Here is a 13,309-nt window from a genome sequence, read left to right as displayed (position 1 = left end):
AAGTCTGTCTAAATTTGGCCTTCATACCCTTTGGAAATCCTGTATTCAGTGCTGCATCATCTACATATAGACAAAACAGTTTTTCCTGCCCTGATCCCCATGTAATTGCTTAAGCTGTTTTATTCCCTAGTTTGAGACTGTCATCTGTCTTTGCTTCCAACTGTATTGTGTCAGTAAGCAGAACACAAGTTTTTCCATAGTGTACAGATCTAATGTGCAGCAGCTCTTGATCAGCTACAGACCTGTCCAGGAATCCAGCAGCAAGCACAGTAATAAACTTAGCTTTCTGTAGGATTTTCTGAGACTTTGCAGTTGTCTATATAAACTTTTTCATTGTATGGAAGGTTAAGATTAAGGTCATTTTTGACCTGCAAGTTGCAAATATCTCTAAAACTGTCATGTTTAATGATTGTGTAAATGGTATTTAAACAAGATCTCACAATTCTGGATCTCCTCGTGCTGAATTTTACAGCGCAGTCTAGTAACAGGAGAGTCTTATGGGTGAAGTGTGGCACCCTATGAACAGTAGAGCAATAGCATACATGGACAGGATACATTTTAAAATTCTTGCCCACTTATGAGGGGACTGTACCAATGAAATTTCTGATTCTTTCTGCAAATTACACAAATCTTTCCCTCTTTCTACCATAATCCCAATGATTATTTAGTTTTCTGCAAATTTGGGAAAGTGGGTTTAAGTCCAAGTCTCTCATATATATTTGCATGTTCTTCTGTTCTATCTGCTATATGTTTTCTTCTCCTGAGACGTTCAGTATTATCCTCTGCTGCTTCAGACTGATCTTTAAAAAAAACAAAACAAATGAAAAATAACCTTCTAGGGTCATTTTAGCATTACTGCAATTTTTCATCTTTTTTTAGTGCAGCCATCTCTCTCTCTCTCTCTCTCTGTGCATGTCCGCATACACACACATATATATTTTATGCAAATGATTGATTTGAAATTTAAACTGCTTGGCCCTGACAGAAGCAGTTATGTTTGCAACTGGAAGGCTGTAACAAAGTGTTGAAGAGCAAAAATAAGCAACTTCCCAGTGTCACCAATTGGCCCTCTCTGTTACATATAACCTGAACCTGTTTATCTCAGAATCATCCAAGAAGGTCAAGAAGACCCCGAACAGACGGCGCATAGACCTGACCTATTTTTTCTTAGTGACTATGACCCAGGAAAGTATAGTCTGTGTGCTATATCTGGGCTTTATCGAGAGCCCATTCAAGTCAATGGTTGTTATTTCAATGGGCTTTGGATCAGGCCTGCTGGTCTGACACCATAAACTTAAGCTTGGATACTTTTGTTATTCAGCTGTTCCCGGAGCTGTATTGCAAGCAGATTTTCTAGTTCCATGTCTAAAAAGTGTAGTTAAGAACTGAGCCTCTACTTTTAAATAGCAGAAGACTGAATGGAGTCTTCTTTAATTGAGGCTTCTCTGTCACTTGCTTTAAACTGTGGAAACAAACCTGCCACAGTGATTAGTTAATACTGCTGGATAAAACAGATAACCTCCCTACCTCCCAAAAAGAACTTTGTTGGGCCAGGATCCATGGTGCAGGTGGTGGGACGAGGCTCAGCAACTTAACTTAATGGTTTTCAACTTGAAATTAATCTGGAAACCTTGCACCAGATGGAGGATTTGTGGCATCAAAAGACCTGCTAAGAACTCTTGAGTGTTTAGTTGCTCTCGTGTGCCCTAATCTAAAAGCAAAGAAATGACTCAGATGAGGCTATAAACCAGAGGCAGGAAACAAATACTATCAGCAGTGAATCCCCTACTGCCCCAGGAAGCAACCGTGGCTGAGAGTGGGGGGCAGGAGGCCCTCTGCTAGGTCCTATATCCTGTGTGAGTGGGGTGGTGCATTCACAGCTTTTGGGTAAAGGGGTGAGTTTGGTGGCAGAGGCATTATAGACCCTAGGAAGGCATCACTGGAGATGTGAGCGCTGTCAGGACAGCTTTTTTTGGGGGGGGAGGAAGGAAGGGAGAGAGATTATTAGAGTAATTGGAGATTTGTGGGTACAGATCCTTTGCTGGGGTAAAATACTATATGAAAACAAATGGACAAGCATCCATTTATAGCAGGTAAACATCTGTGTCCTAGTGTGCTGAATTAGTGTATTGAAAGCTTTATGCTTGTAGATGTGTATTGTAAGTAAACTCTGTTGGTAATACAATTGGGATAGGTGCCAGACACATAAATAAATACGTATCCCTGGCCATTTGACTGAGCCAGATCCATCTACTCCCCAGTGTTGCAAAAGAGTGAGTCCCACAAGTTAACAGTCCCAGAACTGGCAAATGCAGGAAACTCACTTACATTAACTCTCCTTCCTCTATACACCATAACAGCTCTGAACAACAGCGATTCTTTTTCCCCGTTCCCGCTTGGGCAGAAGACTGACCTTTCTTTCCTCTGGATAAGTCAGCCTGCTGCCGCAGAGCCAATATCCAAAGCCTTCCCAATTTTGCGTGGCTCAGAAGCCGGTGGATATACTGGCAGACCAAGCCTAGATTGTCAGCCTTATTAGATTTACTAGCTTGTGCTGCTTTGTGTCACAGTGACCTGAGTGCTGACCGTAGGGTTTGCTTTTAATTTAATTTTTTCCCCTTCAAAGATAAAAGGGGGAGGAGAGAAATATTTCTTTTAAGATTGTTAAAACCTTACTTACATGACAGTGCAGTTTGTCTGATTAATCTGTTTTGAATGGAACTGGTTTATTTTGAAGTGTTATTGACTCAGTAGGCTGAAGTGAGTAGCATACAGAGGCAAAGTATGAATTGTCAAAGTGCTTAGACAGCTACATATAAGAAAAAGGAAGAGGTAGAGTAATAGATTTCAAGCATTAGAACAACACTAAGAAGAGACCCATCCACTCGGAATTAAGGCCACTGCTCCACTACAGCACATGCATAACCCTGATTTGCTATGTCTCTAATCCTGGCAAGACCCTTATGGCTGCATGGCACCTCACTGAATTAAACGAGGTTCCAAACAGACAAAGGGGCATGCTCACACATTCCCTTGCAGGATTGGGGCCGGTGTGCAGGATAATTTGTGAATATGGACATATTTGGATTTAAAATAGTTGATTCATTAGAAACCAAAGACTTTGAAATGTTGACAATTTAGTAACCTGGGATTTAAAGTTTTTAAAAGGATACTTGTGACATGAGTTTTTACAAAGCCCTTAGTTTTATAATTGTAAATTCCCTAAACGTGGTCAATTGAGTGTTTAATTCTCAGGAGCAATTCTAACTCAAAAACATGCCATCTCACTGTTTTGGTTTGCTTTTAAGCTTCATAAAAATCTTCAGAAGCCATAAATCTAAGATGATCTAAAGGAACAAATCTATTTAAAAATGTTCTCAATTGCAGCTGTTACTAAGGGTATCCAAAGGTAAGGCTGAAGCCCTCATTATGAGTAATAGTATTTCGTTCAGTACTTGTTCTGACAGATGAGGAACACAAACCATGCATCATTGAAATATTTACTTTTTAATTTAAAATCTCTCTCACACACGCATTCTTGATGCTGGGATGTAGATGGTCCCTTTTTGCAATACAAACAGTTTTAAATTGCAATTTATTTTGCCAGCACGGGTAAAGTTAGATCAGGTACAGGTCAGATGTCTTCTCTTCATATGTAGGAGTAAGTGCCTGGTACAGGATCTCACCATCATGATTCATTTTACTTATGCAATGTTATGTTTCAATTCCACTGTCAATCATATGATGAGATTTCATCTGTACCTCACATATATTGGGGATCACAACTTTAATCTTTCAAAATGGGAAGTGAAGATCCAGTGACAGATAGGTGGTAACAAAAATGATTATTACATTACAGTCTTGATACTGCTGCGGTTAAAACTATTGGTGGTGGGGGTGGGGACCTGAAGCTGGCGTTTTGCCATTGAACTCAATGGGAGCTTTGCCATTGACTTAGTTAAGGGAAAGAGTAGAGCCTATAGTGTTTTTCCACTTATTAGCAACATTTCTAATAATAAAACAGAGAAACATTTTGTTTCATAGAACTGTGTATTTTAATTTGGCTATGACAGCACATTTAAAAATGTCATTTATTAGGGCATAATGAGGATCTTTTAAACTCTCGCCCTGATTAAAAGCTCCGTGTGTGGAACACTGTAGAGGTATACAGTTAAGCTGCCTTCTATCATGATGTCACCATTCAACAAGGAGAGATTCAATTAATCTCCCCCGGTAAAACATAGTATTTACCAAGATACTGTTTAAGGGGCAAAAAGGCTTTAGGGCTACGAATTTCAATGGGAGTTTTACACCTAACTCTTAACCCCCTGCAGTACGTACGTATGTGTGTAGACACACACACACACACACACACACACACTTAGACTTTTAAAATCCCATCTTAACTCACAATTTACTGCTTAAAAATTATAGAGCATGCTCTTCCTTTCACTCCAGTTTTACGTCAACAGCTACACTTGATTTGCAGTGACAGGAAAAGAGACTCACTCCTGTTCAATTCTAATTGTACTTTGAGCCACATTCTGATACCTTTTCTCAGACCGAACAGCACATGACACATTGACATCTATTGGACTGTTCATGAAGTAACTAGTCACTCTGGGTTAGGTTATCAGAATCTGGCCCTTTAAAAATGGAGCATCCAGGAAATTCTGAATACGTTACAATAGTTTCTAGTATATATAGGATGACGCTACATTTGAAACGGCCTGAATTTCTTTGTACTTAATAAGAGAAAATCACAGCTAAGAGAAGAAGTACAATCTAGTAGTTAAAGCACAGGCCTAGGAGTAATGAAATATTCAATTTCCTTCCTGGTCTCCTTGCCATTTAAACATTGTTTCTCATTTTCACTTCTGTAAAATGAAGATAATAATCCTTCACAAGATTGTTGGCAGGCTCAATGCACTAGCACTTAGTAAGGGCTTTGAGATCCTCGGTGGAAAACAATACCAAAGTGCCAAATATTTATATTTTATTTGAAACAACATTTGGACCGGTGTTAATATTTCTGTGTATCGAACAATCAGGAGTGTAAGTGACGGCCACAAATTTCCACTCTGTTCCTGTTATTTTTATAAAAACGCTGATTTGAGACTTGTATGAGATTTCTGTATTTTCCAGTGAAGAGAACTGATGTCTATATATTTGTAAGTCTGAAATAGCATTCAAGTATTTTTGTAAAAGTTGTTGCCTAGCTAATGTCGTGTCATGTCCAATAAATTGGAGATGTGCTTAACTTGCGGGAATGTTAGAGGTGTTTAAAACCCTAATTACAACAGACCTGGGAGGCAAAGTGAAGCTATATAGTAGTGTGAGTATATATATATATACATATATATATATATATAGTATTGTCATTGAACATTAATTTGTGACCACTAACATCATTCTTTGTAAAAAGTACTAGCTTCTGTGACTGTGGAGCAGTGCTTCTATGGGTCTGCAGCCATAGAGTCTAATTTCAACTTGATTGACCCTGTCAGGTCCAGTACAGCAGATAATATGCACAGCTTCCTGACTGAAGAAATCAATTCCCTGCTATGGTAGCCAGTGATTTCCTTTGGTTCAGAGCTTGCATAAGAAATGGTAGAGTGGAAGCCAAACATAATTTTGGCTGATTTGGGTTCACGGTTTTAGGGCAAACCCAGTGATACGACATGCCGGCAGTGACTTTAATAAAATCTGCTCACTGACGAATTGTAGAATTGTTTTTACCAACGCAGAATTTATTTATTTAAAAGTTGAAGAAATGAAATGCAAAATGATCAGGATTGCGGTTTCATGCATTGATAACTGGACATGGGGAAAAACTGAACATAGAATGAGCTGCTCTGTTATATTTTATCCCACAGGAGTGCCTAGAGGCCAGGGATCTGAGCCCCATTGTGTGAAACATGGTACACAGACATCATAAAGAAGACAAGTGGATAGTATGGTCATGTTAATGAATTACCCTCAGTGTTCTATATAATTTTTCTATAGTCTTTTAAGTGCAGTAATTTGGGGACAATAAGACGACTTATTGGCCCATTTTCTTTCACCAATTCTTTAATACTCTTATTGCAATCCTCTGTAACTGTTCCTACACATTACAGCTCCTGTCTGAGCTGATTCACTGTGTCCATACAGCAAATTAATGGATTCATCAAATGAGCTATCTGTACTGAATATTTCAGGTGGTCAAATGAAACTAACTGTAGAATATCATTCATCATGCACTGCCCATGGACTCTTGAGTTCTCCTATTTGTTCTTTGAGTAGCAGAGCAGTTCCAAACAACAGCACTTCAGAGCTTGTCAAAGTCTCATTGGGCTAAATTGTCACAACCCTTTCTGGGCTGCACAAGTGAGTAAATACCCACTTCCCTCTTGCTCCCTTGATTGGCCCTCCTCCAACAGTGGTGGGTTGAGCAGAGACTAGTCCTATACATGACGCTCCCCCTCTCCCTCCTGCACTGAGGAGATGGACAGGGAGAGGGCATAAAGGGGCAGCAGGAGGAGGAGCCTTGACTCCATTCCACTACTTTCCAGACCAAGTAGCTGTGGGGAGTAAAATGTTCCATGGAAGGAGATGAAGTAACTTACTCCCTCCTTGGAATAAGGGAGGAATTATGACTCTGGTCTGCTCCTGCATTGCTGCAGCCACATGCCACCCCCTTACTCAAGGCAGACTGGCAAATTACAATCTAGCCCATTGTAAGAAGGCACTTTTCCCCCCAACCTGCTCTACATAGACTCTAATAGAGTTCAAACACACCCCTTCCTGTGGGCTGACTTTATACCATAAGGCAGGGGTTGGCAGCCTCTGGCACGCTGCCCATCAGAGTAATCCACTGGCGGGCCGTGAGACATTTTGTTTACGTTAACCGTCTGCAGGCACGGCCCCCCGCAGCTCCCAGTGGCCGCAGTTCGCCGTTCCTGGCCAATGGGAGCTGCGGGAAGTGGCGCGGGCCACAGAGACGTGCCGGCTGCCGCTTCCCGCAGCTCCCATTGGCCGGCAGACGGTCAATGTAAACAGAATGTCTCGCGTTCTGCCAGCATATTACCCTCATGTGCCCTGTGCCGAAGGTTGCCAACCCCTGGCCTAGAGCCTCTCTCTCCCCACAGCCATGCCCACCTTGCTTCTTAATGAATCACCTACTTGAGTGAGTCAGCAGCACCCACTTAACTTTTTTGCAGCAGGATCAACACCTGCCAGGAGGAGGTTTAGGCAAACACTGCAGGCCTGTTACACGCAGCTACAAAGAGTGTCAGAGTTAAGGTTAAAAAAATACATATCTAGGCTCATGCACTCGTCTCAGAAGAGCATGTTAACATGCAACCACTAGTAGCTGTGTTGTCTCTACATCAGTGTTTCTCAAACTGGGGTCTGTAGATCCCTGGGGGGCCACGACGGTACTCCAGGGAGGCTGTAGGCCCCACTGATCAACTCTTCCCCCCCCCAGTGGCTCCTGCATCCTGGGGAACAGCTGGAGGCGCTGGGCGAGAGGGTGAGGAGCAGGGACGGGATACGCTTGGGGGAGGGAGGCGGAAAGAGGCGGGGAAGAGGAGGGGCAGGGGTGGAACAGGGGTGGGAAGAGGTGGGGCAAGGGTGGGACCTTTGGAGAAGGGGTGGAGTGGGGGCAGGGCCTGGGGCTAAGCGGGGGCTTTGGGGGTCCGTGAAAATTTTAAAATCAAAATAGGGGTCCTCCGGTTGCTAAAGTTTGAGAACTGCTGCTCTACATGATAATGTTTCAGTCTAGTTTCTGAATTTCCATCTGCTTGTGAATTGAGATTTTGGGATAGTATCAGACTATGTGTGTGTGGTCTAAACACTTTGAATGTAACATAAATTATTGGGGTAACCAGTGTTTGCAAGTGAGCTTCATTACAAAAAATTCTCTGTAATATAAAACTACAGGAAAAGGCATTTGGTTCTTGCCAAAATTCACTTTTTTATAAAAATGGGACGTGCTGTTAGTACATTAAAAAAAAAGCAGAAAAGAATATTTGACACTATACACTCAATGTTCATTGCAATGTAAGGCCCTGATCTTCCTGTTATTTACACATGATCCAGGCAGGGGCAGTGCTTTGGGAGAGCAGTTTTCCTCTCCACAGATTGCCAGGGATTTACTCACCCGATTCTACTTCTCTGGTTTGAGATTGATGCCCTCGTTATTTATACCTGATGCTTGCAAACCTTGATTTTAATCAGCCTCTACACCCCGATCATCTTATAACTATTACCTCTCTATAAAATATCTGCATGTCTGGATGAAAAGTGCTATATAAGAGCAAGGTATTTATTATTATTATTATTACTTTTTTTAGCAGAAGGAGTGATGGGAGGGAGAGATGAGAGTTAAAAATTTAACACCCATGATTTGAGTTGGAAGAGGCTAAATCAATTGGATTTGAAGCCTCTGTTTTAATCAGTGGCTGACAAAAAGCCACATATTTGAAATCCTCATTCTGTGTAACATGAAAGCTACTACGGAGATGGACTCAATTATCTTTTTACATGACACAGATGTCTGTTCACGTAATCATCTGGGGGAGTTGAAATTATAATTGTCCCCTCACATTGATAAAGACAGATAATTCCAGAAATCGGGAGTAAGTGGAAGAAATGAAATCTTTTGGCTGAAACTATCACTTTAAAAAAATCTGTAAACACAGAAGCAAGGAGATAGAGATAGAAGGCAACAAAGTGACCGAATGCAAGACAGGGAGCTGTATAATCATTCTATGCTTATGTTGGCATTGTAGCGTATACAGCTTGATTCTGTTATCCCTTTGTTTTCCGTGCACTGCACCTTTAAATTGCCACAAACCTTGTTTGTCTACAATGACGGCAGAAACTTTGTTCTTACCATTGCTGCCAGGCCTGTAATGGAGAAGAGCCACATATGAATGCAATTTCCTGCACTGATTGAGGGAATCTTTCTCTCATGGTGAATTTACTTATGTTCTTTCCTGTTGATATCTCTTTCATTGAGACCAACATTGTACACTGGGAATATGTGTTCTGCACTTTGTATATGGAAAACCTTATTATAATAACCTTAGCAATTATGCAAATCCTTCTGCTATGATTGGTTATTGGTGTCAGAACATCCCTTGCCTTTACACTATCATGGCTGCCTCAGCTTCTGACTTTCCTTTCTCCCAACCCCAGCTGTGAAAGGAAACTTCCTTTAGGCATTTGAATGAGGGACTAAGCCTTCCTCAAGGCACTGGGAGTGGGGGAAGGATAGTAAGAAAGTATTAAAGAGTTCTGAGCACAGCAGCCAATCAGAACAAAGCAATTTAAAGTAGCCAGGTGGAATCCAAGGGGAGAAAGAATACAGAGCAGATTTTTGCGCTGGAAGGTGTTGGTGGCTGCCAGCAAGCGTATCTTTGATCTGTGGGAAATCACAGACCGAATTAGAGCTGATGGACTTTCATTCAGGCTAAATGTAAGAAGCAATTAAGCTCCTTTATGGATAGTTGAACCAGAAACAATAGAAGCCACCCAAGGCAGAGGGCCAGTGGGAAAGGCCTGAGCAAGAATGCAAGGAGAAAAAGAGGAGTTCCCCTGGTACGCATTGCAAATGCAGGGGCTGGGACATTGACTGGTGGAAGTGTGTGTCAGAAACAGACAAAGGAAGCAGGAGAAAGCAAAAGAAATGGGTGGTAGGGTGCCCACGAGAGGGAGAAGAGACAGAGATCTTTGGGCCACAGGACTGGCTGGAAAGGGGCTTGGATTTCTAAACAAGCAAACTGCCGGCTGTGGTGTTCAGGGAAATGGGATTTTGTATAGCTTCTTTGTAAATAAACAGGATTGCACCAAAGAGGTACACAGCTCATATCCTCAGTTTCTCCTCCTAATGGAAACAACCTGGCCAGGCCATGAGTATTTGCTAAATAATTGCGCAAGCAAAAAGGGGCAACAATATTCACTGGAGTGCCTCCTGCTGACTCAGTAATACACGTATCCCTGACATTTGGCTTTAGAGTTAATTCAGCCAGGATACATTTATTTCCTCATTAACAGGAAGCAACTCCAATTAGAATTTAAATACTGAAATATGATGGCGGGAGCTTTAGCAACAGTTTAATGCTGACCTTCTTCTCAGAACCAGATCGTTTCTGTGAAATCCACATATTACCATCGTTTAGCTAGCGTAAAACAAATGGTTTGTGATAATCAACTGATATATTAAGTCAGACGAAGCAAAGGGCCCCACATTCCAAACTAAGACCTGCATGAGGAGGCTAGGGTAAAACTTTAGCATGGCATTTACCTGCAAGCCTTCCAATGGACAACCTCATTTGTTAGCTAACTTGCCCATAATACCCAAGACTGAGATTTTGTAGCAAGATGCTAAGATGTTTCACCTGTTCCAGACCCACTTTTCCATTATTACAGTAGAATATGTTCTCTGCACTAATGTGCTGCTATCTTGCTTTTATCTGCTAGGTTTTGACGCAGAAAACCTGTCATTTTAGGAATGTTATGTGAAACGCTAAACTTAAACCTTTCAGATGCATTTTACATAGAAACTGTCCAGCAACAGGAAATGCTGATACAATGTGCTGCGTCTTTTTGTTCATGGTGTCAAGTACATAGGAGGGTTGTTGCACAGCAGGCAGAAGGGGTATTTTAAATATTTATTGGTTTGTTTCTTTTGGGTTTTTTGAAAGGTACATAAAAGTAGGTAAAAATCAGAAAACAATAGAAGCAAAATATTCAGCTCTTGTATTCTTGTCTGTAGACTTCATATTAAATAGATGTTTGAGAATTTATTTTAAAAAATCTCTCTTTTTCATAAGCAAACATGAGGAAAGAGAACTAAAGACATTTAAAAGGGGAAACTAGAAGAAAAGTTGGGACTGCAGTGTTGGACCTTTCATTCTTAATATTTGTCAGGGATGGGTTCTAGATACAGCCACATTGTTTGTCATTAGCTTGTAGTCGCTCTATTACTCTTTTATGAGACGTAATTTAAGTTATTGGCATAATCTGATCTGTAAAGGTAGATTTTGCATTTGATTGTTCCACCAGATAGATTTATTGCCTGCTGAATTGTTCTCTATCTTCTTACAATAGTTCTGGTTCCATTTATTCAGCTCCTGATCGGCTAAAGAGAAATGCAAGCAGTTTACAGCTCAAGTTAAATGGCACGTGGAATAGGCCTTTGAATTGGTAAATGCTTTTTTAAAACCAAGGTGAATTGCCTGCCATACGGTGCAAAATAGGGTGGTGAGAGCTGCAGAAACCACCCCCTGCTGGTGTCATTTTTTAAATAGTAGGATTTACTGAGCCTAAGAAAGTGATGTGGGAACTGTAAAACAAAGGGCACACGTCCCTGGGGTTGTGAACTGAAAGACTGGAGCCAAGTTTACTTTTTCACCTGCTTGGAAGGCAGTCAGGACTTTATGCCAGATCCACCCACCCTGCCCGCTCATTCTGTGCTGCTTCCACCCTGCTAGATCTGGCCCTGAATGAGTAGGAACTGGCAGCAGGGAGAGGTGAGGCATATCGGGAGGCCAAACTAGGAGGGGCAGAGGGACTGCCTGGCCAAGGAAAGACAGAGCCAGTTTGCACTGTCCCCTAGGTAAGTCAGCCCAGTAGCTAGAAACCCTCTCCCTTTTCCAGGCGAGTGACTCCTAGTGGGCCCTAAACAATACTTAGGAACTGACCAATTTCCAAAGCCTTAAAAACATAGGTCCACTGGTGTAAATCAGTGTCGCTCCACTGTAGCCAATGGAGTAATGGTAATTTACACAAGCTGAGGACCTGGCCATGAAGATTATAATGTATTATTTGTATCGTGCCAGCACTGAGGAGCCCCACTCCTGGACTAGGACCCTGTTGTGCTAGGTGCTGTACAAAAAGTCCCTGGCCCAAAGACCTTACAGGCTAAGTCAGATTAACCAGTGCCACGGAGCCAGGACAACAGTGAGAAGGAGGAGATTGAAACAGGAAGTTGTTTCACCTCTTAACCTTCCCTTTTCATTGTGGTTTGTGTGAGACAGATATGTTTCAATGACAGCTCACTCCCTCCATTCTCCCTATAGCTACCAGGTAAGCCAGAACATTGTGATTAATAAAATAATAATAATTATGCCTATTTCTTATATAGGGTTTTTTACCTGTAGATGTCAAAGCCTTCACTGGCTGTTTTAATGTGTGTATCCTCATCCTGCCCTTCAGAGGCAGGGAAGTGCTATTATCCCCATTTTACAGATGGGAGACTAAGACACAGAGAGGCTAAGTAACTTTCCCAAGATCACACAGGAAGTCCAGGGGACAGCAGGGAATTGAATCCAGGTCTCCTGTGTCCTAAGCCAGTACCTTAACCAAAGCACCATCCTTCCCCTTATTGCACTGCCTGCTGTATAAAAATAACCACTGTACACAGTTGCCAGCATTTGAAAAAGTTTTCCAGGAACAGTTCCCCAACCTGAGGTTTGATTGCTGCTTGACCTGCCCTTCCATCTTCACCTGAGTGAGAATTGTGAGCAGGCTGCAGCAGGTTTAAATAAAAGAACAGGAGGACTTGTGGCACCTTAGAGACTAACAAATTTATTTGAGCATAAGCTTTCATGGGCTACAGCTCACTTCATTGGATGCATACAGTGGAAAATACAGGAGGACGATTTTATATACACAGAGAACATGAAACAATGGGTGTTATCTTATACACTATAATGAGAGTGATCAGATAAGGTGAGCTACTACCAGCAGGAGAGGAAAAAAACCCTTTTGTAGTGATAATCAAGATGCGCCATTTCCAGCAGTTGACAAGAACATGTGAGGAACAATAGGGGGGAAAAATAAACATGGGGAAATAGTTTTACTTTGTGTAATGACCCATCCACTCCCAGTCTTTATTCAAGCCTAGTTTAATGGTGTCTAGTTTGCAAATTAATTCCAATTCAACAGTCTCTCATCGGAATCTGTTTTCAAAGTTTTTTTGTTGTAATATTGTGACTTTTAGGTCTGTAATTGAGTGACCAGAGAGACTGAAGTGTTCTCCGACTGGTTTTTGAATGTTATAATTCTTGACGTCTGATTTGTGTCCATTTATTCTTTACGTAGAAACTGTCCGGTTTGGCCAATGTACATGGCAGAGGGGCATTGCTGGCACATATCACATTGATACTCCTGTTCTTTTTGCGGGTACAGACTAACATGGCTGCTACTCTGAAACTTGTCATTATGCAGGTTTAAATAGGCATCCTTTAATCCTGGGCCTCACCACACTTGGCTAAACCTCAAGAAGTTTGGCTGTTTATCTAAATGTATTGTGCTCTCA

Source organism: Eretmochelys imbricata, chromosome 1 (genome assembly GCF_965152235.1).
Source record: "Eretmochelys imbricata isolate rEreImb1 chromosome 1, rEreImb1.hap1, whole genome shotgun sequence".
Classification (NCBI taxonomy): domain Eukaryota; kingdom Metazoa; phylum Chordata; order Testudines; family Cheloniidae; genus Eretmochelys; species Eretmochelys imbricata.
Note: the sequence above shows the minus strand (reverse complement) of the source record.